Genomic DNA, 24,814 nt, shown 5'->3' with positions numbered 1-24,814 from the left:
TTCTTAGGGCACTCCCCCATCCCGTATTAGAGTGCCAGCTGGAATCCTGACTATTCTGTTTTTGATGCAACTGCCTGCTAATGTGCACCCTGAAAGGCCACAGACGAGAACCCAAGGATTTGGCCCACTGTCACCCATTGGATGGAATTCCAGGCTCCTGGCTTCAGTGTAACCCAGCTCTGACTGTTTTAGGCATTTGGGGGAGTGAAACAGGGATGGAAGATATACTTTCTCCCTCCCACACTTTTTCTGAGAGTGAACAGTTAATGACTGTGGTCTGAATAATTATGGCTTTTGATGGCTAAAGAGGAAAGCAAGCAATATGGAAGGCAGTGGGATCAGAAAGGAACCAAATATTTGAGTGAACTCAATATTAAGGAGTACAAATTAAGAGAGGTAAAAAAGCTGCAATTGTGGCCGGTGTTGTGGCACAGTGTAAAGCCCCACCTACAACGCTGATGCTGGGCATCCCAAATGGACACGGGTTCGAGTCCCGGCTGCTCTACTTCTGATCCAGCTCTCTGCTATGGCCTGAGAAAGCAGTAGAAGATGACCCAAGTCCTCAGGCCCCTGCACCCACGTGGGAGACCAGGATAGAGTTCCAGGCTCCTGACTTCTGACTGCCCCAGTCCTGAAAATTGAGGCCATTTGGGGGAATGAACCAGCAGATGGAAGATCTCCCTCTCCACGCTCTCATTCTGTAACTCTTCATTTCAAATACACATAAATAAATCTTTAAAAAGGCCACCATCTCTCTCTCTTTTTTTTAACCTATTATCAGAACAGCAGGTTACCTTAACTTTATGGAAGCAACTGTGTGTGGTTTTGTGCCAGCAAGGAGGTGACACAGGATCCGTTATTTCTGTTTCAGCCAAGTGATCTTGAATTTAGTTCTGGTTTTGTCCTGAATTTAGGACAGACTTTGGCCAAGCTACATCATCTCCGGATTAAATAAAACTTGAGACCATCTCCCATCCTGTAGAACAATTTTTGGACTTCTTGGAGATTAGGATGTTCCAATACTCATGCCAAAGAGCCAAAATGCAATGTTTCAAACCAATTTTAACTATCCTTTCAGTGACTAGTGAATGAGCCTAATAACAGAAACTTGCTATATTAACACCAAACATAAAGCAAGATGATAATTAGTTGCTGCATGCTTCAATATTCCATGCCTTACTACCTAGAGAAATTTCATGTCACAGCAAGTGGTGGTATTAGTATTAAAACCATGAGCTGCTCTGAAATACCTGCATCCTAAAGGTTAAAAAAAAAAAAAAAAATCACCCACCTTAGGTAAAAGTTACACGTTGTGTCTTGCAGATACCAGTCCCCTCCACCAGAGGTCTCTAGCTCACTGACATTATCTGAATCGAAGCATTTCAAGGGCTATGCTAAATCTGTACTGTCCAATACAATAGCCACTAGCACAGGCAGCTATCTAAGTTGAATTTCACTAAGACTAAATAATATTAAAAACTTAATTCTTAACCACTAACCACACTTTAAATGCTCAATAGCTACCATATTGAAAAATACGGGTATCTCCCATTTCCACCGTGCCAGAAAGTGTCAGTGGACAGTGCCGTGCTAAGTTCTATAAGTTTGGTTCACACACATGTAGTGCAGGGCCACACTGTCAAAAGCTCCCAGTGGCAGCACCTCTCCAGGACTGCGCTGGGGTCCTGCCAGTAGCCAGCCTGTGTGGATGGTAAAAATGTTCTTTGTGATCACAATCGACTCACTCTCACAGCCAGGGCATCGTATCACTTTATTCTACTAACTCATGGATCCCATTTAATTTTTTCTCTTGTTAAGAAAATAGGGTTAGCTAGCCAGAAGAAAGAGATGTGGTAAAAAATAAAAATATATAAATAATCAGAAGGCTGGGGCTGCTGTTAAAGCACCGCAGGATAGGCCTCTTGGGACGCCAGCGTTCCACATCAGAGCACCGGTTCCAGTCTCAGCTGTCCTGCTTCCGATCCAGCTTCCTGCTAATGCTCATATAAGGCAGGGGACGATGTGCCAAGTGCTTGTTCCACTCCACCCTTGTGGGAGACCCAGCTGGAGTTCTCGGCTCCTGGCTTTGGGCTGGACCAGCCCTGCTCATTGTGCAGCCTTTTGGGGAGTAAATCAGCAGATGGAAGATCTCTCTTTCTCTCTCCTTTTCTATCACTGTGCCTTTAAAATAAATAAAGCAAGCTCTAAAAAACATCATAAGGCCTAATTTCACCTCAAACCTCATCCCTATCAAGCTGAGAAACCTGGTAACAGTTGCTAAACTTCTCTGGGCCTGAGTTTGCTCATGGATAATGGTGTGTTGGGGGCTGGGCCTCAATGTTCTCTAGGATCTAAGATCCTGGAACCCACATCCAAAGTGCAGGAGGACTACTCCATGTGCCGCCCACTGGGAAAACCACCCCCGAACCATACAAGAGGTTCCAGTAGGCCTAGAACATGTGGGCAGTGTTGGTCACTGCATGAGCCAGGCAGTCAGGATACAGCGCTCGTGGTAAACAGAACTGGCTAACTCCTTAGACCAGTTTAGAAAGGACTTTTTGAAAAACTAGAAATAGGGGCTGGCTGGCACTGTGGCATAGCAGGTAAAGCTGCTGCCTGCAGTGCCCGCATCTCATATGGGTGCCAGTTTGAGTCCTGGCTGCTCTACTTCAGATCCAGCTCTCTGCTATGGCCTGGGAAAGCAGTAGAAGATGGCCCAAGTTCTTGGGCTCCTGTACCCGTGTGGGAGACCCCGAGGAAACTCCTGGCTTCTGGCTTTGGATCGCTGAAGTTGCAGCCATTGCAGCCAATTGGGGAGTGAACCATTGGATGGAAGATCTCTCTCTCTCTCTTTCTCTGTCCTCTCTCTTTCTCTCCTTCTTTCTCTGTGCAACTCTTTCAAATCAATAAATCTTTAAAAAAGAAAAAAAAAACTAGAAATAGGTGTCATATCACCCAGCAATCCCACTACCAGGTGTGTATGGAAGACTTGAATATGACATATGAAAGAGACACCGGCATCACCATGTTCACAGCAGTGCTGTTCATCAGAGCCAAAATTTGGAGCCAGCCAGAGTGTCATCATCAGATGAGCGGCTAAAGAAAATGTGGCATATACACACAATGCAATAGCATTCAGCTACAAAAAAGAATGAGATTCTACCTTCTGCAGCAAAATGGATGCAACTGGAGGACATCACGTTGAGTGAAATGAGCCACAGAAAGACAAATACTACGTATTTCCCTTATATTGGGAGCTAAAATTTAAAAACCAAAAAGAAGAAAGAAAAAGAGGAAATGCCTGTGTGTATCAGTATTGCTGCAAATACAGTTCTATAAAACTTTGTTTTATAGCTTTGCCAAACCAAGAATATTATACAGGGAGCCGGCGCCACGGCTCAATAGGCTAATCCTCCACCTAGTGGCGCCGGCACACCAGGTTCTAGTCCTCGTTGCCCCTCTTCCAGGCCAGCCCTCTGCTGTGGCCAGGGAGTGCAGTGGAGGATGGCCCAAGTGCTTGGGCCCTGCACCCCATGGGAGACCAGGAGAAGCACCTGGCTCCTGCCATCAGATCAGTGCGGTGCGCCGGCCGCAGCGCGCCGGCCGCGGCGGCCATTGGAGGGTGAACCAATGGCAAAAGGAAGACCTTTCTCTCTGTCTCTCTCTCTCACTATCCACTCTGCCTGTCAAAAAAAAAAAAAAAGAATATTATACAGGGGCCGACACTGCGGCATAGTGGGCTAAGCCCCTGCCTGCAGCACCAGCATCCCATGTGGGCACTGGTTCTAGTCCTGGCTGTTCCACTTCCAAACCAGCTCTCTGCACCTGCATGGGATACCCAGAAGAAGCTTCTGGCTCAGGGCTTTGGATGGGCCCAGCTCTGGTCGTTGAGGCCATTTGGGGAGTGAGCCAGTGGATGGAAGACCTCTCTCTCCATCTCTCCTTCTCTCTGTCTGTAACTCTACCTCCCAAATAAGTAAAAAAAATCTTTTAAAAAAATTACACTACTATAGTTTTAATGATCTCTATTTTAAAATTTACTGTATATGGGTGAAATGGTCATTTTTTCTGTTCAATTATTGTTTATAGCCATTGTCTATATTCCTACCAACCTAGGGCCTTTTTTTTTTTTTTTTTAAGATTTATTTATTTGAAGGCAGAGTTACAGAGAGGCAGAGAGGTCTTCTATCCACTGGTTCACTCCCCAGATGGCCACAACGGCTGAAACCAGGAGCTTCTTCCAAGTCTCCCATGTGGGTGCAGGGGCCCAAGGGCTTGTGTCATCTTCCACTGTTTTCCCAGGCCATAGCAGAGAGCTGGATCGGAAGTGGAGCAGCTGGGACTCGAACCGGCATCTATATGGGACACCGGCACTGCAGGTGGCGGCTTTACCTACTGTGCCATGGCACCGGCCCCAACCTAGGGCTTTTTTGCTTTTTATCTGTGAAACTTTTTATTCAGCAAAGAATTAAGCCTTTTTATTCTAATGTAAATTTAAAATATGTTATTTCAAAAATAAAAAAAGGGGAGGGATAAGGATGGAGGGAGGGAGGCGAGGAATATTATTATGTTTTTAGAATTGTATCTAGAGGCTGACACCATGGCATAGAGGGTAAAGCTGCTGCCTGCAGTGTAGGCATCCTATATGGGTGCTGGTTCTAGACCCAGCTGCTCCACTTCCGATCCAGCTCTCTGCTATGGCCTGGGAAAGCAATAGAAGATGACCAAGTCCTTGGGCCCCTGCACCTGCACGGGAGACCCGGAAGAAGCTCCTGGCTTTAGATCAGAACAGCTCTGGCTGTTGTAGCCAACTGGGGAGTGAACCATCGGATGGAAGACCTCTCTCTCTCTCTCTCTGCCTCTCTTTCTGTGTAACTCTTTTTTTTTTTTTTTTTTAAGATTTATTCATTTATTTGAAAGTCAGAGTTACACAGAGAGATGAGAGGCAGAGAAAGAAGCCTTCCATCTGCTGGTTCACTCCCCAGTTGGCCACAACAGCTGGAGCTGCCAGGAGCCAGGAGCCAGGAGCTTCTTCCGGGTCTCCCATGCAGGTGCAGGGGCCCAAGGACTTGGGCCATCTTCTACTACTTTCTCAGGCCATAGCAGAGAGCCGGATCAGAAGTAGAGCAGCCGGGTCTAGAACAGCGCCCATATAGGATGCCGGTGCTTCAGGCTAGGGTGTTAACCCACTGCGCCACAGCGCCAGCCCCAACTCTTTAAAATAAATAAATAAATTAAAAAAAAAAAGAATTTTATTTACAGGGGCTGGAGCTGTGATGCAGCGGGTTAAAGCCCTCACCTGCAGCACTGCCATCCCATATGGGCACTAGTTCGAGTCCCAGCTGCTCCACTTCTGATCTAGCTCCCTGTTAATGTGCCTGGGAAAGCACTGGAAGATGGTTCAAGTGCTTGGGTCCCTAAACCCATGTGTGAGACCCAAGGGAAGCTCCTGGATCCTGGCTTCATCCTGGCCCAGCCCCAGTCTTTATGGCCATCTGTGGAGTGAACCAGCATCTGGAAGACTTCTCTGTCTCTACCTCTCTCTGTAACTCTTTCAAATAAATTAAATATATCTCAAAAAAATGTATCTACAAATAACATAGAATCTAGTAAACACTAATTAAAATAAAAAAAACATTAAAAATAGAAATAGGAAAAAAAAGAAGATAATGCTGGATGGGCACTGGGGTGCAACAGGTTGGTTCAGCCTTGGCCTGGGAAGCCCACATCCCATACTGGAGCGCCTGGGACCGAGTCCCTCCTCTGCCTCTTCTTCTAACGCACCTGGGAGGCAGCAGATGACGACTCAGGAACTTAAATCCCTGTCACCTGTGTGGGAGACCTGGATGGAGTTCCTGGCCCTTGGCTTTGGCCTGGCCAGCATCAGCCTTGCGGGCATTTGGGGAGTGAAGCAGTAGACAGAAGATTTCTCTCGGTTACTCTGTGTCACTCTTTCAATTAAAAAAAATTAAAATTGAATAAATATTTTTCAAAAAATGTTAAAGATAATTGCATTTTTAGTATAAATATTTTTCTGTTTACTTGAAACTGTCAGCTTAATGTATAATGCTAATCCATTATGTATTGCTATGTCAAACTATTATATCACTTCAGTGAGAATAGTTTTTAAAAAGGCACAGTGGGGGGGCCAGCATTGTGGCACAGGGGTTAAACCACTATCTGCAGCACTGGCATCCCATATGGGTGCAAGTTCAAGTCCCTGCTGCTCCACTTCAGATCCAACTTCCTGGGAAAGCAGCAGAGGATGGCCCAGTTCCTTGGGTCTCTGCACCCACATGGGAGACCCAGAAAAGTCTCTGGCTCCTGGCTTTGGCCTGGCCCAGTCCTGGCCATTGTAGCCATCTGGGGAGTGAACCAGTGGATAGAAACCTCTCTCTCTGTCTCTGTCTCTCCTTCCCTCTCTGTAACTCGTTAAATTAATAAATCTTAAAAAAAAAAAAAAAAGGCACAGTGTCTGTATTCCAAGGACCTCGATTATAGGTTGAATTTTGTGGTCATTAACACAATAACCGCCATCTCCACCTCCCCAGGCAGCCCCTGAACTTTCCCTGTTGGTAAGATACCATCCCTTGAAAGGGATTACCACTATTCTATTTTCTAGAAATCTGGACACGGACTATATACTCTGCTCTGTACACTCACATTTTGGACAAGTGGGTTTTAAAACGATTCTTTTAGAGAAAAAGATGAGCCTCTTGTTAAGATGTCATGTTCCAGCTTTTCTGAACTCTAGCTGGAAACGCTCAGGCGTTCTCTCCCAGGTACATTCATCCTGCAGAGAGGGGCCGCATTCTCCTCCATTTGGGTGGAGTTCATTGCTTCCATGTCTGCAATTCACAGTGGACTGAATATGGGGACCCAGATGATAAAGCGGAGTTAAGAAGAAGAAACTGGGGGAATGGGAGGCAGGTGATTAAAATGGAAATGGCCATGGCCAGTAGCTTCAGTTGGTCTCCCAGGTGCTTTGTTGGCAGAAATTTAAAAACAAAAAAAAAACTTTTTATCAAATCCCACCTGAATTCTTTCAACTACAATGATGCAAAGAAAATACACGCTAATTATGAGCAGGAACATTATCTATTAATATGTTAATGAAGCAGGTTTGCTAATGGTGAAAGACCTGAATTTTAATAAAATTTTAAGAGCTTCTTGATTACGTGTTTGTTAGTCGATATGATCATTTAAAATTATCTCTAGGTGGCTTTACGTGGAATAAAACCTGCATTAGAACTGTATTCTAAACAGGCCTTAATGAAGCAGGTGAGGATACCATCTGTCACACAAACACTGCCAGCCTGAAATTCACTTCAAAAGAAATGTAAACTAGTTAGCAGGAAACGTGTTATCATACCTGCCAGTAACAGCTTTCAATGTAGGTAATTTATTTATGCATTTACTTGCTAATTTTTTCAAACATATTGCTTATGAAAATAATCTTCGATTGAATTAATGGATACTGCCTTTCAATATTAGAAAGGTTACTTTTCATTCAAAAAAAAAAAAAAAAAACCTTTCTAGTGTCCTGTTTTGACAACATCCCATCCATAGATGAAAACTGTTTTATCCATGTAAACGCAGAGCTCTTTCGAGAAAAAGAGTCATCAAAAATCCAAAAGTCAAACCAGATTTAGTGCAGATACCTCACTGAAGTGTCTCCACCCACAGAAGAAGCTGTGTTACCTTTGTTCCAGGATGAATCCGTGTCACAGTGACCAGGAGTCCCAACTTGCCTCTCCAGAACATGGCGGAAGCACTTGGCTCCTCTTGAGTTTTGCAAGTTAGAACCAGGAGGCCCTGATTAGCTGTTGAGCTTAGATTGCTCCTCCCTAGGGCTACTGAAGAGAGCAGACATGGAAATAAGCAAAAGGAAGCCCAGGTGTAAAACTCAAAACAGTGCTGGTGCCCCAGGAGCCTGCGGGCAGAGGGAAAGGGGTCCTGTCTGAAGCCAATGGCCTTTGCTTCATCTTTGGGGGGAATCTGTGGTCTGGATATGGCTGAGGCCTAGGTCTTCTCCATCGTGCATAAGGCGGTGATGAAGATGTTAGTGGGAGAGAGCCAGAGTTAATTCCAGGAAGAAAGGAGCAGCAGCTGAGCACCTAGGCGCAGGTGCCTTGAACACACCTGTGCTCAGTGGACCAAAAATGAAGAGCGATGAAGGGGGCAGGTGGGCGGGATGGAAGAGAACAGGGAGTTCTCGCTCTTGCCTTGTCACTCTGAGGTTTTAAGAGGACATGGGGAGGAGAGGTGCTGATAGGAAATCACTTTCGGAGGAGCAGTTCCTTCGGAGACACCAGCAGGTGTTTTGTCCTGGGCAGAATTGCTTTGTGAAGGTGGTGAGTGTTCCCCAGGTTTCTTAAGATAGTCAATACTATTTATTTGATGGTCTCAATAACTTAAACTTCTGTGGTATCATTAGAAATGATGGACAATACTCTCTTAAATTCTCGATAGTATAACTAATGAGATCTTAGAAGGTCTTTTTTGAAGGAGAATGAGAAACAGCTCAAGTCACTGTAACTGGCCGTGGCGATGGTTCTAATGGGGCCGAGGGTGACTTTCGTTGAGGGCTTGCTGCCCTCTAGGGGTTGAAGCATGCAGCACAGAGGCGGAGTGCAGAACCAGATGTGTTAGATTTGTCCTAACAACGGTTCAAATCCTTTCATCCAACTGCATTTCAGCCCTAGAAAACTTTATTTCCTAAAAGTACTCAAAGTATCCACTGTTCTAAAGGCCTTAAATAAAGCAGTATCACACCAATATGTTCTTTTCCTTTCCTTTCTTTTCTCCCTCTAGTACCTTTAGATTTTATATCTGCCATGAGGGAAAACGTGCAGGCGTGTCTAAAACCGCACCGCGCCAGCTCCTGATGACTTGGGCCAGCTGTCTCTGCACCTTCACTGGGTGACTGCTCCCCCACTTAACCCTTGCATCAGTTTCACTGAGCTGCTAAAGACATAGAGACCAGGAGAGGGCAGAACAACCTCAAGGTCTCGTTTCCTTTTGCCAGCAGAAAAATACAACTGGCTGTCTCCTAGCTTTTTAAACAGCTGGTTGTTGGACTCTTTTCCATGGATGCTTCTGAGTTTCTACAATAATCATAGCTTTGGTATTTTAAAAATAAAACAATTTATAGGTAGATGTCTAAATACGTGAAAACCATGCATTTCATCATTTACAAGCACATTTGTCTCAAACCTGTCATGCCAACAAAGATTTATGAAACGACCAAATATGAAAATTGGCGCTGTGGTAAGGCCAATGACCAGAGAGCAAGTCAAGTTCGAAAGACTCAGAGTGAGGGGGCAGGGGTTGTGGTGTAGCAATGAAGTTGTCACTTGGATGCCCACATCCCAAATCAGAGTGCCTGGCTGCTTTGCTTCTGATCCAGCTTCCTGCCTACGCTCAGCCTGGGAGGTAGCAGATCCTGGCTCCAGTATCTGAGTCCCTGCTACCCATGTGAGGGATGGGGACTGAGTTCCAGGCTCTCCTGATCTCAGCCTGGCCCAGCCCCAGATGTTGTGGACATTTGGAGAGTGGACCAGCATATGGGAGATAACTCTCTCTCGTTACACCTTTTGAATCAAAAAAATTTGTAAAAAGACTCAGTAGAATAGAAAAACTTGTGGTAACAAGAAATAAAACTGGGGGCTGGCATTGTGGCGTAGCTAGTAAAGCCTCTACTCGCAACACTGGCAATGGGCGCTGGTTCGTGTCCCAGCTGGTCCACTTCAATCCAGCTCCCTGCTAATAGCCTGGGAAAGCAGGAGAAGATGGCCCAAGTGCTGGGCCCTTGCCTCGGAAGAAGCTCCTAGCTCCTGGCTTCGGGCGGCCCAGCCCTGGCCATTTGGGGAGTGAGTCAGCAGATGGAAGACCCATCTCCCTCTCTCTCTCTCCCTCTTGTTATGCTTTTCAAATAAATAAAAATTTGTGAAAAGACTCGGAGAGTAGAATGGAAGAAGTTAGGGTGAGAAGAAATAAAATGGGAAGCAAGGTAGCCTGTAAGAAAAATGACGTAAAACACTGAAATGGGAAATTCAGACCTCCTGCAGCTGGGGGCTTCTCATAGCACAGGAGGACAGAGGGTGCCCTGAGGGCCTTTCGGGGTGGCCACGTGCTGCCTCCCTTCTTTCCCTGCTGCCCTGCCCCCATCCCGTACTAGACAGCTGCAGCTGCCAGTGCTTAGAGAACCTTCTTGCTGCTCCAGATGCAGTTAGTGGCGAGAGCGAGTTTGTGGTATGGAAGCACAGAGGAGACAGCCATTCTCAGAGGAGTAAGCCTACGTCCTTGGCACTTAGCTCACTGTGTGCCCTGTGCACATCAGCATCACAGATCTTTTTTTTTTAATAGAAAGCTTTTATTTAATAAAGATAAATTTCATAAGTACAGCTTTTGGAAGATAGTGGTTCTTCCCCCCATACCCGCCTTCCCGCCCACAAACCATCCCACCTCCCACTCTTTTTTTTTTATTTTTTTTTTTTTACAGGCAGAGTGGACAGTGAGAGAGAGAGACAGAGAGAAAGGTCTTCCTTTGCTGTTGGTTCACCCTCCAATGGCCGCCTCGGCCGGTGCACTGCGGCCTGCGCACCATGCTGATCCGATGGCAGGAGCCAGGTGCTTCTCCTGGTCTCCCATGGGGTGCAGGGCCCAAGCACTTGGGCCATCCTCCACTGCACTCCCGGGCCATAGCAGAGAGCTGGCCTGGAAGAGGGGCAACCGGGACAGAATCCAGCGCCCCGACTGGGACCAGAACCCGGTGTGCCAGTGCCGCTAGGTGGAAGATTAGCCTATTGAGCCGCGGCACCAGCTCCCATTCTTCATTAAGATTCATTTTTAATTATCTTTATATACAGAAGACCAACTCTATACTAAGTAAAAATTTTAATAGCTGCACCCACACAGACACACAAAGTATAAAGCACTGTTTGAATACTAGTTATACCATTAATTCTCATAGTATACCTAATTAAGGACAGAGGTCCAACATGGGGAGCAAGTGCAAAGTGACTGCTGTTGTTGACTTAACAAATGACACTTATTTATGACGTCAGTGATCACCCAAGGCTCTTGTCATGAGCTGCCAAGGCTATGGAAGCCTCTTGAGTCCACAACCTCTGACTTTATTTAGACAAGGCCATAGTCAAAGTGGAAGTTCTCTCCTCCCTTCAGAGAAAGGTACCTCCTTCTTTGATGGCCCCTTCTTTCCACTGGATTTCACTCACAGAGATCTTTCTTGTAGGCCATTTTTTGCCACAGTGTCTTGGCTTTCCATGCCTGAAATGCTCCCATGGGCTTTTTAGCCAGATCTGAATGCCTTAAGGGCTGATTCTGAGGCCAGAGTGCTGTTTAGGGCATTTGTCATTCTATGAGTCTGCAGGCATCACAGAATCTTGAAGAGGACATTACCAGTTTGTTTTATTTTTTTAAAAAAAGGATTTATTTATTTATTTATTTATTTGAAAGACAACATTACAGAGAAAGAGGTCTTCCACCCACTGGTTCACTTCCCAGATGGCCACAATGGCCAGAGCTGGGCTGATCTGAAGCCAGGAGCCAGGAGCTTCTCCAGGGTCCCCCATGCAAGTGCAGGGGCCCAAGGACTTGGGCCATCTTCTACTCCTTTCCCAGGCCATAGCAGAGAGCTGTATAGGAAGAGGAGCAGTCCAGTCTTTTTTTTTTTTTTTTTTTTTTTTTTTTTTTTTTTTTTGACAGGCACAGTTAGACAGTGAAAGAGAGAGAGGCAGAGAGAAAGGTCTTCCTTCCATTGGTTCACCCCCCAAATGGCCACTACAGCTGGCGCACTGCAACAATCCAAAGTCAGGGGCCAGGTACTTCCTCTTGGTCTCTCATGCGGTTGCAGGGCCCAAAGACTTGGGCCATCCTCCACTGCCTTCCCTTGGGCCTCAGCAGAGAGCTGGACTGGAAGAGGAGCAACTGGGACAGAATCTGGCGCCCCAACTGGGACTAGAACCTGGGGTACTGGCACCGCAGGTGGAGGATTAGCCTATTGAGCTGCGGCACTGGCCGCAGTCCAGTCTTGAATCAACACCCATATGGGATGCCAGCACCATAGGTGGAGGCTTAGCCAACTGTGCCATAGCACCAGCCCCCACCATGTATTCTTAATACGTTGGCCAGAGTGCATGCACATGGTTTCCCACACAGTTGATGTTGTCAATGACCCTTGCAGCTTCTGAAAACATGTGCTTGACATGGCAAAAACAATGTTGATAGAGTTCTTACAAAGTAAATTAAAAGGTGTATGGTCCCCTTTTCTGTAAGAGAAACTGTTAAGTTGTGGTGCAGCAGGTTAATGCATCACCTGTAGTGCCGGCATCCTATATGGGTGCCAGTTGGAGTCCTAGATGTTCCACATCCAGTTCAGCTCCCTGCTAATGCACCTGGGAAAGCAGCAGAGGATGGTCTTCAGCCTGGCCCAGCAATGGCCATGGCAGCCATCAGGGGAGTGAACCAGCAGATAGAAGATTTCTGTCTCCCTCTCTCTGTAACTCTGCCTTTCAAATAAATAAAATACATCTGAAAAGAGAGAGAGAGAAGAAAAACAATCTGTGGTTAATGTTTGGCATTAACCTAGGTAAGTGGCCTAGGGTACCCATTTTCTTTTTGGAATCAGGGCCTGTTTTTAAAGACAGTTAATTTACATTGATATGCTGGTGTGTGTGTGTGTGTGTGTGTGTGTGTGTCTAAGGCACACAGAGAGAGACAGAGACGGAGACAGAGACAGAGAGGGGCAATTGGGGCTCTCATTCTCCATGATCACTCTCCTTGCTGTCTGATTAGTTCTGCTGCAATTTCAGGCTGGTGCTCCAGTCCAGACCTCAATCAAAGTGGAGCACAGCTTACTCGGCACCTCCACGCCCTCCCCTCATCTTTTGTCTCGTTGTAGACATCTCAGCGGCTTCCTTTCCTAGACCGCAGTTTCTTTACAGCCTTCACATATTTCTTTCTCAAATATAAATTTCATTCCCTGTTTTGGGAAAATCTGGCTTACGTTGCAGTAACTGGAGCTATCATGGTGTTGCCCCTGGGTCTCTGTAGGGGATTGGTTGCAGGATCTCACGGTTACCAAAATCTGCAGTTGCTCAAGCTCAAAATGATGTGGTATTTGCATAAAACCTACCCAGTCCTTCTGTATACTTTACATCACCTCTAGATTGCTTACCACACCTCCTACAATATAGATGCTGTGTAGATAGTTATTCTACTGTATTATCTGGGGAGCAATGGCAAGGAAAAAAGTCTATATGTGTTCAGTGCTGATTCAGATTTTAAAAAAATATTTCTAATCTGCAATTGGTTGGATCCACAGTTGCAGAATGCTCAAACATGGAGAGGCAACCAGCAGTGTCTGTTACCTGTAGTTAATGCTGAGAATAAAGAGAAATATCACAACAATTATGCAGTGTCATTTGTAATGCACATTAGAATTTGTGTTGTTTCTTAACAACACTGGACTTCTTAGGACTGAGCTTGTGTCAAGTGTTGTCATCCCTGTCCTCGTCTTAAACCAATTTCAGATCAGAACACTCATCATAACCAAGCGAACTGGCTTGAGCATAAAGAACTAAATGACCCAAAGTAAACTCATCAAGGAGACATTTCCAGGAAAATTCTCTTTCCTTTCCCCCCTTCCCCTAGAGGCCAGTTTGGTTCTAATTCAGCCTCACCAGTCATCCCAGAGGAAAACATCAGAAGCCAGACATGCTGCTCAAACCAATGTCTCAGCCTGGCTGTCCCCTTCTGGGACTAACTCAGTTCTACTCCCACTGCCATCCCACTCAGGCCTGCTCCCCCTATGCATCCCTGCTTCGTGCAGTCACATGCACTTTGTATGTTTTTCCTGAAAGACTGCCACGTGCCAAGCACCATACCTGATGCTGCTAAAACAGAGGAGAACCAAATTCCCACGATCCCAGTCCTCGTGGCAGTTCCAGAAGCGTGGTTAGAGTCAGGCGGGGCGAGCAGGGAGCATGGGGACTGAGCGGCTCCACTGAAGCGGACCCAGATGGAGGGACCGCCGGGAACACCTTTCTGGTGCAGTGTGTTAGAGTCAAGGTCGCAGGAACTCTTTGACGTTGGAACAAGAAGGGCTAAATATGAAGAACTGGGAAGAAGAGCGTGATGGCCTGGGGAATCTCAGTATGGCTCATTATAGGGGATGTGTGTGTATTCTGGGGAATTGGTGGGTGTAGAATATTGGGCAAGTTACTTATGGCAAAAAAAAAAAAAGACTAAATACCAGTAGTTGTATCCAGTGTTAGGAAGTTTGGACTTGATCTACCAAGTGTGGATAACCACTGCAGGGTCTTAAGCAGAAGAGCAACATGGTCAGACACGCATCACGCAGCATGATTACTGTGTAGAAAAGGAAAGGAAAACCAGAACAAGGGAGGAGGAGACAGCAGCAACCTGCTGAGAGAGCTGGGCTGCACTGGCTCTGGACCCATGGCTCCACCGGAGCCCTCAGGCAGCTTTTTATCTCCCCTCCCTCATCCTCTGATGAAGACAAATTTCTGTGAGGTGGACCACTGTGCTTTGTAGTTGTGTATGAATATGTTTTTTGTTTGTTTGTTTGTTTGTTTAAAAGCTCTTCTGTATTTTATGATGCTCAGACATCTTGGATTCAACTCTCCCAGGGTTCGCTCACTCCTAGGGGTACGGACAGCTTTCATATCCAGACCAACCAGTCCAGAGCCTGTCCTCCAAGCCACCTTCTCTCTCTGGCTTTTACACTCCAGGGAGTGATATTCGTCTGCCCTAGCCACCCCATGGCTATGTACTGGACAGTTAGGGGTCATCCCAATAGTCCAGAGCCCTCTGAAATTATTCAAACTACCCAGTCCTCAACCTGATCAGCCACTCACCCTCCCTCACCCATCTCTTCCTAAGAAAACATGATAAAGACTCTTGCCCATGCTTTCATCCCACTCCTTCTGCCTCTTGCCTGACCCTGTGCCTCCCCACATGGTCTTGTGTGGCATAGCGCACCCCCTTCTCAGGAATGACGGGTAACAAACCATATTTCAATGGCTCCTGGTTTCTGCCGGACCCAGACCCAGCTGTTGTGGCCATTTGGGGAATGAACCAGCAGTTAGAAGATATCTCCATCAGTCTATGTACGTCTCTCCCTCTGTTGCTCTGCCTTTCAAGTAAATACATAAACCTTAAGCCTGTGATTATAAAGTAAATTGAAAGTATGTTATTGGAAAAATTAAAGGAAAAAAGGAAATAAAGAAAGGAGGAGGGCGACGGCATTGTGGCACAGTGGGCTAAGCTGCCATCTGCGACGCCAGTATCCCGTTTCACTGGCTCAAGTTCCAGCTGCTCCACTTCCTGTTCATCACCCTGATAAGGTAAGTGAGAAAGCAGCAAAAAATGACCCAAGTACTTGGGCCTTGGCTACCCACATGGGAGACCTGGATGGAGTTCCAGGCTCTTGGCTTTGGCCTGGCCCAGCCCCAGCCATTGCACCCATTTGGGGAGTGAACCAGTGGATGGAAGATCTCTCTCTCTCTCTCTCTCTCTTTTTTTCTCTCTCTCTCTGTGTGTGTGTGTGTGTATGTCCTTTTCTCTCTGTAACTCTGCCTTTCAAATAAATAACGCTTTTTTTAAAAATGAAGGAGGGGGATTGAGATAGGGAGGGAAGTATGGTTATCTTCTTAGAATTTTGTCTATGAAATACATGAAATTTGTTCTTTTTATATTAATAAAAATTAAAACATTTAAAAAAGGAAAGGTCATGCCTTAGTGATAAAATCAAATAAAGACTGCTTTGGACTCACCCTAACAAAGTTAAATCAAACCTCAAAAGGATTAACATGATCCAGAAGTACCTTAACTAGATTCCAGGCAAAAAGAAGCTCATCAATCTTTAAATAAACACATTAAAACCAGTAGCAAATAAAGCAATTTTCACAGTTCTGAATCCAATTAAAAATTACCAGGCTTTCAGAGGAGCAGAGAAATATTACCCATAACAAGAACAAAAAGAAAACAATAGAAACAAATCCAGAAAACAGAGATTATGGAATTCATAGGCAAGGATTTAAATCAAATACTACCCATTTTAGAAATACGGTCGAGGATGTCAAGAGAAACATAAAGACGGAGAGAGAGGAAAGATACAAAAACACCAAACAAAATTCCACAGGTAAAAAATATAATACTAGAACTTGACAATGTTGCAATAGAAACTAACCAATGTAAAACATAGAAAAAAAAACCTGAAAAGAAAATATACAACTTTAGTGAGTTGTCGGTCTAGTCAAAGTGTCTCATACACATTCAAGTGGAGTCCCAAAAGGACAGGAGACTTGAGAAGGAAGAAAAGACAAAAAATGTAATTGAAGAAATAATGACAAAAATAATCCAAACTTGTTGAAAATAGAAAACTCAGGGGCCAGCACCGTGGCTCACTTGGTTAATCCTCTGCCTGCGGTGTCGGCATCCCATATGGGCCCCAGATTCTGTCCCAGTTGCCCCTCTTCCAGTCCAGCTCTCTGTTGTGGCCCGGGAGTGCAGTGGAGGATGGCTTGGGCCCTGCACCCACAAGGGAGACCAGGAGGAAGCACCTAGTTCCTGGCTTTGGATTGGCGCAGCACGCCAGCTGTAATGGCTGTTTGGGGGGTGAACCAATGGAAGGAAGACCTTTCTCTCTCTCTCTCACTGTTTATCTGTCTCTCCCTCTCCGTGTGTGTCACTCTGCCTTTCAATCAAATCAATTAATCTTTAAAAGGGGGGGGTGGGTGGGAATCAAGTAATCATAGAAAGATGAGTGTGGGGTATATGGGAATTCTTTTCACTACTTCACAATTTTTGTTTTGTAAGTTAGAAATTACTCTGGGGCCAGTGCTGAGAATTTCTGTCCAGAAAACATAAAGAACTCATAATTCAGTAATGCAGAAATTTTTTTATTGACAAAGGGCTTGAAGAAGCATTTCGCCAAAGGAGATACATGATGTCAAATAAGCTTATGAAAACATGCTCATCACCATTAGATGAAGGCAAATGAAAGCCTCATAAGGGGCTGGTGTTGCAGGGCAATGGATTAAGTGGCAGCTGGAGTCACTGGTATCCTAGATCAGAAAGCCAGCTGCAGTCCCAGTGACATCTAGGAAGACCACATTAAGGACTCATTTGAAGTTAGTGATTATAAGATTAAGTGGAACGAGTCAGCATGGTTGTGTCATATTGTGCTGTGGGGGTGCAGGTGCACAGTGGAGTTAGATTTGACAAGAGTTATAGTTTTTCCATGAGTACAATGAAATACAGGGGGTAAGAGGGCTGATGGTATGTGCAAGGGAGTTGTAATGACTAACTGTGGAGTTGAAATTGGCTAAGGAGGAAGGGCATCAAGAGACAGGGAGACAGTGAAAGGCAAAAGGCCCAATGGATTGAAACCAAAAGTCTTAAGCACATCCCTACCATTCAGCCAATGACCCATATTTAGAAATTTATCGTGGGGTTGGCGCCGTGGTGCAGCCGGTTAACGCTCTGGTCTAAAGCGCCAGCATCCCATATGGATGCCTGTTCTAGTCCTGGCTTCTCCTCTTCTGATCCAGCTCTCTGCTATGGCCTGGGAAAGCAGTGGAGGATGGCCCAAGTCCTTGGGCCCCTGCACCCACACGGGAGACCCAGAAGAAGCTCCTGGCTCCTGACTTTGGATTGGCGCAGCTCCAGCCATTGTGGCCAATTGGGGAGTGAACTATTGGATGGAAGACCTCTCTCTCTCTTTGTCTCTCTCTCTGCCTCTCTTCTCTCTGTGTAACTCTGACTTTCAAATACATAAATAAATCTTTTTAAAAAAAGAAATTTATCTTTAAGTAATATTCATGCAGATGTACAACACCTATAAGAATGTTAATTTTAATATTTTATATCATGGTACATATATGTATTATATACAGTACAATTTTATTACTATTAACCAACTAAGAATTTGTTAAATAAATTATGATCCTAAATATCCTAAATTAAAAATAGGTTTTGCATGGTGTGTGTGTTCTGTTAGCTAATATATAGGGCCATGCTGTGGATGTATCTGGAAGCTGGATTGACCAACATTTCCTGGCATTTCAAATTACTATTGTCAGTCCTTGCCTTGTTTTGGTACCCATTTTACAATATAAGCAGACTCCCTAGAATGAGAAGTAATAAACAGGATACAATTGAGTTCCCTGCAGTGGCTTTTATCACGTTACCCATGTGTTATGGCAAATCGTTTCCATAGGAACAACCTTCAAATCAAGCGGGTAAACTAAACATAGTGCCCTTCCTCATTCCTGATGTTGATCAATGGTGTCACTCTTGGGTGACAGCTCTCAAATGTCCCCAAGCGTGTGTGACATACATACTGCACAAAGTAACAGGAAAAGAGAGTTCCTGCATTCTTCTGGAGTCTATGGTATTCCTTGATAGTATTATCATACTGTGATATTTCTTCTGGAAGTTGAAAGGAATAATTAATGTTGCAAACATGGAAAGTATTTGGCCATAAATTAAAACACTTAAGAACATATTTGTCATAGGGCACATTATTATTAAAATCTCCACTACCCTTCCCTGCTATGTTAATATCAATCTTGATCATACATCTTTGCTTTAGCTGATTAAGTATTAGAAGCGGTCCATGCCCATTTCAATCAAAAGCTTTAAGAGGCATCACATGGTTCTGCCGTAAGACTGAAATGTCCTATAGGCAGGGGATAATTCCTTTTGTCTGAGGTCCAGAATAAAAATAATGGAGGGGTGTTGTACAGTGTGTTAAGTTGCTGCTTAGATGTCAGCATCCCACATCAGAGTGTGGAGGATGAAGTCCCGCCCCCACTTCCAATCTCCCTTCCTACTAATTTGTACTCTGGGAGGAGTAGATGAGGAATTACCCATCACCACCCACACTGCACCTTACTCAGAGCCTGTTCATTGTAACAACAAAGTTTGCACCCTTTCACCAACATTTCCCTATCTCCTGGTAGACCCCATTCTATTCTGCTCCTATTACTTTGACTTTCCCAGACTCCACATACAAGTGAGTTCATATTGTGTTTGTGTGTCTCTGGCTGATTTCACTTATGTAATGTCCTTGAGGTTCCCCTGATGTCCCACTGGCCAGAATGTCCTTCTTTTCCACAGTGCAATCATATTTCATCACGTGTGTATATATGTGTGCGTGTCATATTTTCCTTATCTGTTTATCTGTTGATGGACATTTAAACTGCTTCCAGCTCTTGGCTATTGTGAACAATGCTGCAATAAACATGAAGGTGCGGATATCTCTTCATGATACTGATTTCATTTTCTTTGGCTATTACACACTCAGAAACAGGCTTGCTGTTACTTCTATTTTTAATATTTTGAGGAACTTCTGGTTTTCCATAACAGCTGTGTTAATTTACATTCCCACCAGCAGTGCACAAGGACTCTCTTTCCCCTACACTTTTGCCAATACTTAATTACTTGTCTTTTTGGGAACAGCCATTCTAAGAGGCATGAGGTGATATCTCAATGTTCTATTTTGGTAAAGACTTATTTTATTTATTTGAAAGGCAGAGTGACAGAGAAAGAGAGAGAGAGAGAACCTTCCATCTGCTGGTTTACCCCTAAATGGTCACAACTGCCAGGGCTGGTCTAGGCAGAAGCCAGGAACCAAGAATTCCACTCAGGCCTGCCACATGGGTAGCAGAGGCCAGAGTACTGCCTTCCCAGGCCATTAGCAGGGAGCTGGATTGAAAGCAGAGCAGCTGGGACTCGAACCAGCCCTCTGATATGGGATGTGGGTGTCCCACGTGGTGACTTAACCTACTGTGCCACATCGTCCTCCCCCCGATATAGTTTTGACTTGCATCTCTGTTGACTAATAATACTGAGTATCTTTTCATATAATGGTTGGTCTATTTAAATATCTTTTTAAAAGAAGCATTGATGCATATCCTTTGCCTATTTAAAAATTAATGTTTTTTTTTTTATTTTTTTGCTAATGAGATGAGTAAACCTCTTGTGTATTCTGGATATGAGCCCCTTATCACATACATAGTTTGCAAATATTTTCTCCCATTCCATAGGATGTGTTTTCAATTTTTAAAATATTTGAAAAGAAGAATAACAGAGAGGTAGAGAGAAAGAGAGAGAGAGAAATATTTTCCATCCACTTGTTCATTCCTCAAATACCCACAACAGCCAAGGCTGGGCTAGGCCAAAGGCAGGAGCCAGGAACTCCATCAGCCTCCCACAAGGGAGGCAAGAACACAAGTACCTGGGCCCTCATTCACTGCCTCCCTGGCACATTAGCAGGAAGCTCAATGGGAAGCAGAGTAGCCAGGACTCGAACCAGGCACTCCAATGTGGGATGTGGACATCTCATGGTGTGGCTTAACCTTCTGGCCACAACACCCGCTCCTGCCTTTTTAATTTGTGAACTACTGTCACCTCTTTAGAACTTGCTTTCTTGCCCTCTATCACATCTGAGTGAGAAACATCAGAAAAGTTGCCTATCTTCTTGTGGCCCCACAACATCATTAGCTGCTAAGAAGTTGGAGTTCTCATCTTCCTAGGAGCCCAAATCCCCCACACCTAGGTCTCTAGGTTTAGACACACTTTTTCTCAGCCTCCCTCTGTAGTCTGGAGCTCAGTTGGGCGAGGCGTCAAATGGTGTCAATGGTAAGAGAAAGCCAAAGCTATGGTACAAATGGGATTTCCCCCTTGCACTCCAATAGTTTACCTGAGTCTCCTATTTCTTTTTTTAGATTTATTTTTATGTATTTGAGAAGCAGAAATACAGAGAGAGAGGCAGGGGGGAGAAAGACAGAGAGAGAGAATCTTCTATCTTCTAGTTCACTCCCCAAATGGCTGCAACAGCTGGGACTGAGCCAGGCAGAAGCCAGGAGCCTGAAACTCCATCTGTGTCTCCCACATGAGTGGCAGGGACCTAAATACTTGGATCATCTCCTGCTGCTTTCCCAGGCACATTAGCAAGAGTTGGATTGGAAGAGGAGCAGCCCAGACTTGAACCAGCATTCATTTGGCATGCTAGTGTTATAGGCAGTGGGTTCATCTGTACCACAATGCCGACCCTACCTGCTATTTCTTCGACCGTATTCTATTAGCGAGAAACTGAATATCATCATGAAAACAACTAGATTGAAGAGAACTTATTTACACATTTCTGTGTTTTCCTTATTATCTTACAAAGAAAATATTATTTACAGGAAAACAAAATATTCATCCTACATGGGTCTGACAAGTAGGATTGCAAATCGGAGTTCTTCTCATGAAGAGAAAAGAACTCAACATTTCCAAAGTCTGCCTCATCCCTACCTGTATGTGTATTATATGTGTTGCTAGAGAATCAGTATAATTAAACTGTAATTGTGAAATCAGCTGTTCACTTATTAGACGCACCTGAAGTATTTCAGTATTCATAAACTTTCAATCGGCAACAGTTCAGCGAAGAAAGGGAAGAAACGTGTAGTATCTTTCGGATAACAAAATCCTGGTGAATATTCCGTTAGTCCCCTCTGCTCCCGTACAGCCCCACATTCATAAAATGATTAGCCTCTTTAAGATAGTGTTTCGGCCACAGCTATAAGCAATGGGAAAACCCTCTCCTGTCTGTACGTGCTAACTGGAACTTGACGCGATGCGTTCCCTGCAGGGAATTGGGCTCCCCCACTTGGTCAGCGGGTGATTGAAGCCCCAGTGCGAGTGGGCAGTAAAAACGGCTTCGCTGAAAAGCACTTGTTTCTTTACTCACCACTCCAGGTTGCCTTTGTCTTGTTTTGTGTCTCTTACTCTGCATTTCAATGTTGTTAGAAAAAGGGGTGGGGGAAGCCTCCTGGTCGCCCAGTGAGGCTTCTGTGACTGCGGCAGAACCCGACCTGCTAGGATTCAGGGCCCCTCCGACTGAGTTTACCTCCCGGGAGGCCATTTAAACCCAAGGTGATAACCTGTTCAGGACCAGAGAAACAGTGGCTTAAGCGCTGTCCTTGGCGAAGCTGGGAGAGGGAGGTCTAACAGGAAAAGGCCTCTCAGGGGAGGGAGCCAAGGGCCCTTTTAGTGGATTTTGGGACACTTTGCCTCTGGTTTAATGTACAGACTCCACTGCCCTCACTAGCACATTCTTTGAAATATGCTATCCAGTCCCTATGAAAGGAGAGAGAGAGTGTGTGTGCACGAGAGAAATTGGTATTGGTCCATCCAAGACAGAGCTCTCAGCTAGGGGAAAGCACTTTCAAATCTGTGGACATAAAAAGGATCCCCAGTGAGGATGCGGGAGGGAGGGAACCGGGCGCCCTGGAGGTGCGACCTCTCACGCAGGTTTGAATGCTAGCTAAGGCAATCACATGCACGGAAATGGACAGTGATTTCTCAGTATTCCCAAAGCGCCTTGGACTGACTGTTGTTCATGTTTACTATTAGCCTACCTGGATTGGCTAATTAAAGCGCTCAGAACAGATGAACATGTCAACAAAATAGTAAGCTACACTGGACCTGTAACTATCCTGTCTGGATGTTATTCCTAAGTAAAAAATGTTTTACTTAGCGGCGGTGTGACACACACACACACATGCACACACACACAGACACACACGCACAGAGAGAGAGAGGAGGCAAATTAATTGTGTCAATTTGGCAAGAGAATAATAAACATCACAACACCATTGTTAGAAGGGAAGGTATAGGTTAACCTGGGCTCAAACAACTTCCTTCTAAGCCATCAGTAGCACATTATCTAAGATACTAAAGTGCTAAATTGGTCAGATAAGAGATGTGCTAAGATGTAAGATCCTCTGAACGATAAAGAAGGAAAATTGAAGTGAAAATTGCAATCTCCACCTGCAAGAGACTTAAGTGAGATGAAGTGAAAATGTTTACAATGGAAGAAGAAAGAGAAAATGTGAAGAGGATGATATTTAATAATAAAGAGAAAACTGAAGACCTGGGGAAGGAGAAAAAAAATGGAGAAAGGGCTGGGAAAGCCAAAGTCCTAGAGCCCTGCGGGATCCGGGTTTGGGGGTTGGGCCACGCTTAGAGGAACTTATCGGAGCCAGCAGTGACTCCACGGAACAAGTGCACGATTGGTGTCCAGAGAGCAGCAACAGCAGATGTTGTCTGGAAGAGGAATGGTGGAATGATGGTCACAGAACACTGTGACCTGCAGACAAGAACTGTGTTTCACTGAGAGCTAGACAAGACTGCACACACACCAACCTCGGGAAAATACAAAGGCTGCGCCCCAAATCTGTTCGGTAGATGGGGGAGGGGGAGGGCACAGACACAGAGACAGGGAGGCGGAAGGATGCTAAAGAACAGGTTTTCCTAGGAGCACCTCTGAGGAAGGCTCCAGACTGGGAGAGATAAGGCATAAACAAAGAATGGGAAAATAATCCCTGCCATGTGGTCAAAGGTGCCTGCTCTGGAGCCAGCCTGCTCGGGTGCAGGCCCTCTTGCTCACTCACTAGCTGTGGGACCCTGGACAAGCTACTTTCAAACCCTCTGGCCTTCTGCGTCCTCATCTGTAAAGTGGGGATGGCGCTATCATCCCAAAGAGGTGTCCTGAGGATCGCAGGAATCCTTTGAGGAACAGAGCTCAGGATACTGCCTGTGGGAGAGGAGAGATCAGCAAACACTAGCAACTACTGTGATTTGTAATCAGAGTCTGTGTGTGGCCCTGAGTTGTGTGGGTGCTCTGGGTGAGCTCTCATCCTTCCAGGCTATCCCTAAAACAGCTCAGATAGTGGTGATGTGTGTGTGTGTGTGAACATAACCACATCAAGATTACCACTGTCCCTAAAGACAGCTTTGGGGTGGCTCGGTGTCTGTTAAACTGAGGACAATGGTAACATTCTTTGAGGTTAGACTGCTTTAGGCAAGGCGTTAGCCCCATCCACTGAACCTCAGTTTCTTAAGGCGGAGTATTATAAATGCAGTGCATAAAATTTCTGCAGGATCAACTGCCTGAGGAAAACACCTGGAACACAGTACGTTTCTGTAAAAGTGTGAGTTTGAATCGGCCTTTGGATTTTGGTGATGGGTGACCAACTTGGAACACCTTCGTCTGGGGAGGGGAATCCTAACCATTCTCACAGCTGCTGGTAGAGCTTCTGTCAGAACCTAGAAGTGGTCTTCCCATTCAGAAAAGAAATGGACCCTTGTCTTCCTGCTTATCACAGGCATGCACAGAAGAACTACAGGCTGGGTTCCTGAAAGGCGTTGGTGGTGATGGGAGTGCATTTTCAACTGGGCCTGTGATTTTTCACCTGTAAAGGAAGGACTTTAGCCTAAAGGACAAGGAAGAAAGGAGATTAGGTAACACCATCTGTCCTGCCCCTAGTGTTCTCTTCACAGCAAACGAACGGCTGCCCTCCTGCCCAGGACACAAGCTGGCTGGCTGGGCCCGGTCCCACGGAGGCTCTGGGAAGCTGCCAATGTATCTCACCGGTTAGAACTTGGCTCTCACACCTAGGACCAGGATGGACTGGACTGAGGAGAGGCTGTCTCCATGGGCCAATCCCTTAGTCCCGCAGACGTCGTATTTCATGAGCCCTGTCTGCTTTGCACCCTCCTGGTGCCCTTTTTTCTGGAGTTCCAGGAAAAGAAAAGGCAACTGAACAGGCAATGCTTCCTTTTTTCACTCCCCCCCCCAAAATATCCAGGGGTCTTGGTGCCCACCCATGGCAGAAAGCAAGTCCAAATCTTTACCCCACTCACAGAGAAAACACCCCTGGAGGAGGAAGAGCGTGCAAGAGCCAAGCACCCAACAGCTGACCGCAGAGGCGAG

The sequence above is a fragment of the Oryctolagus cuniculus genome, chromosome 12 (assembly GCF_964237555.1).
Source record: "Oryctolagus cuniculus chromosome 12, mOryCun1.1, whole genome shotgun sequence".
Lineage (NCBI taxonomy): Eukaryota > Metazoa > Chordata > Mammalia > Lagomorpha > Leporidae > Oryctolagus > Oryctolagus cuniculus.
Note: the sequence above shows the minus strand (reverse complement) of the source record.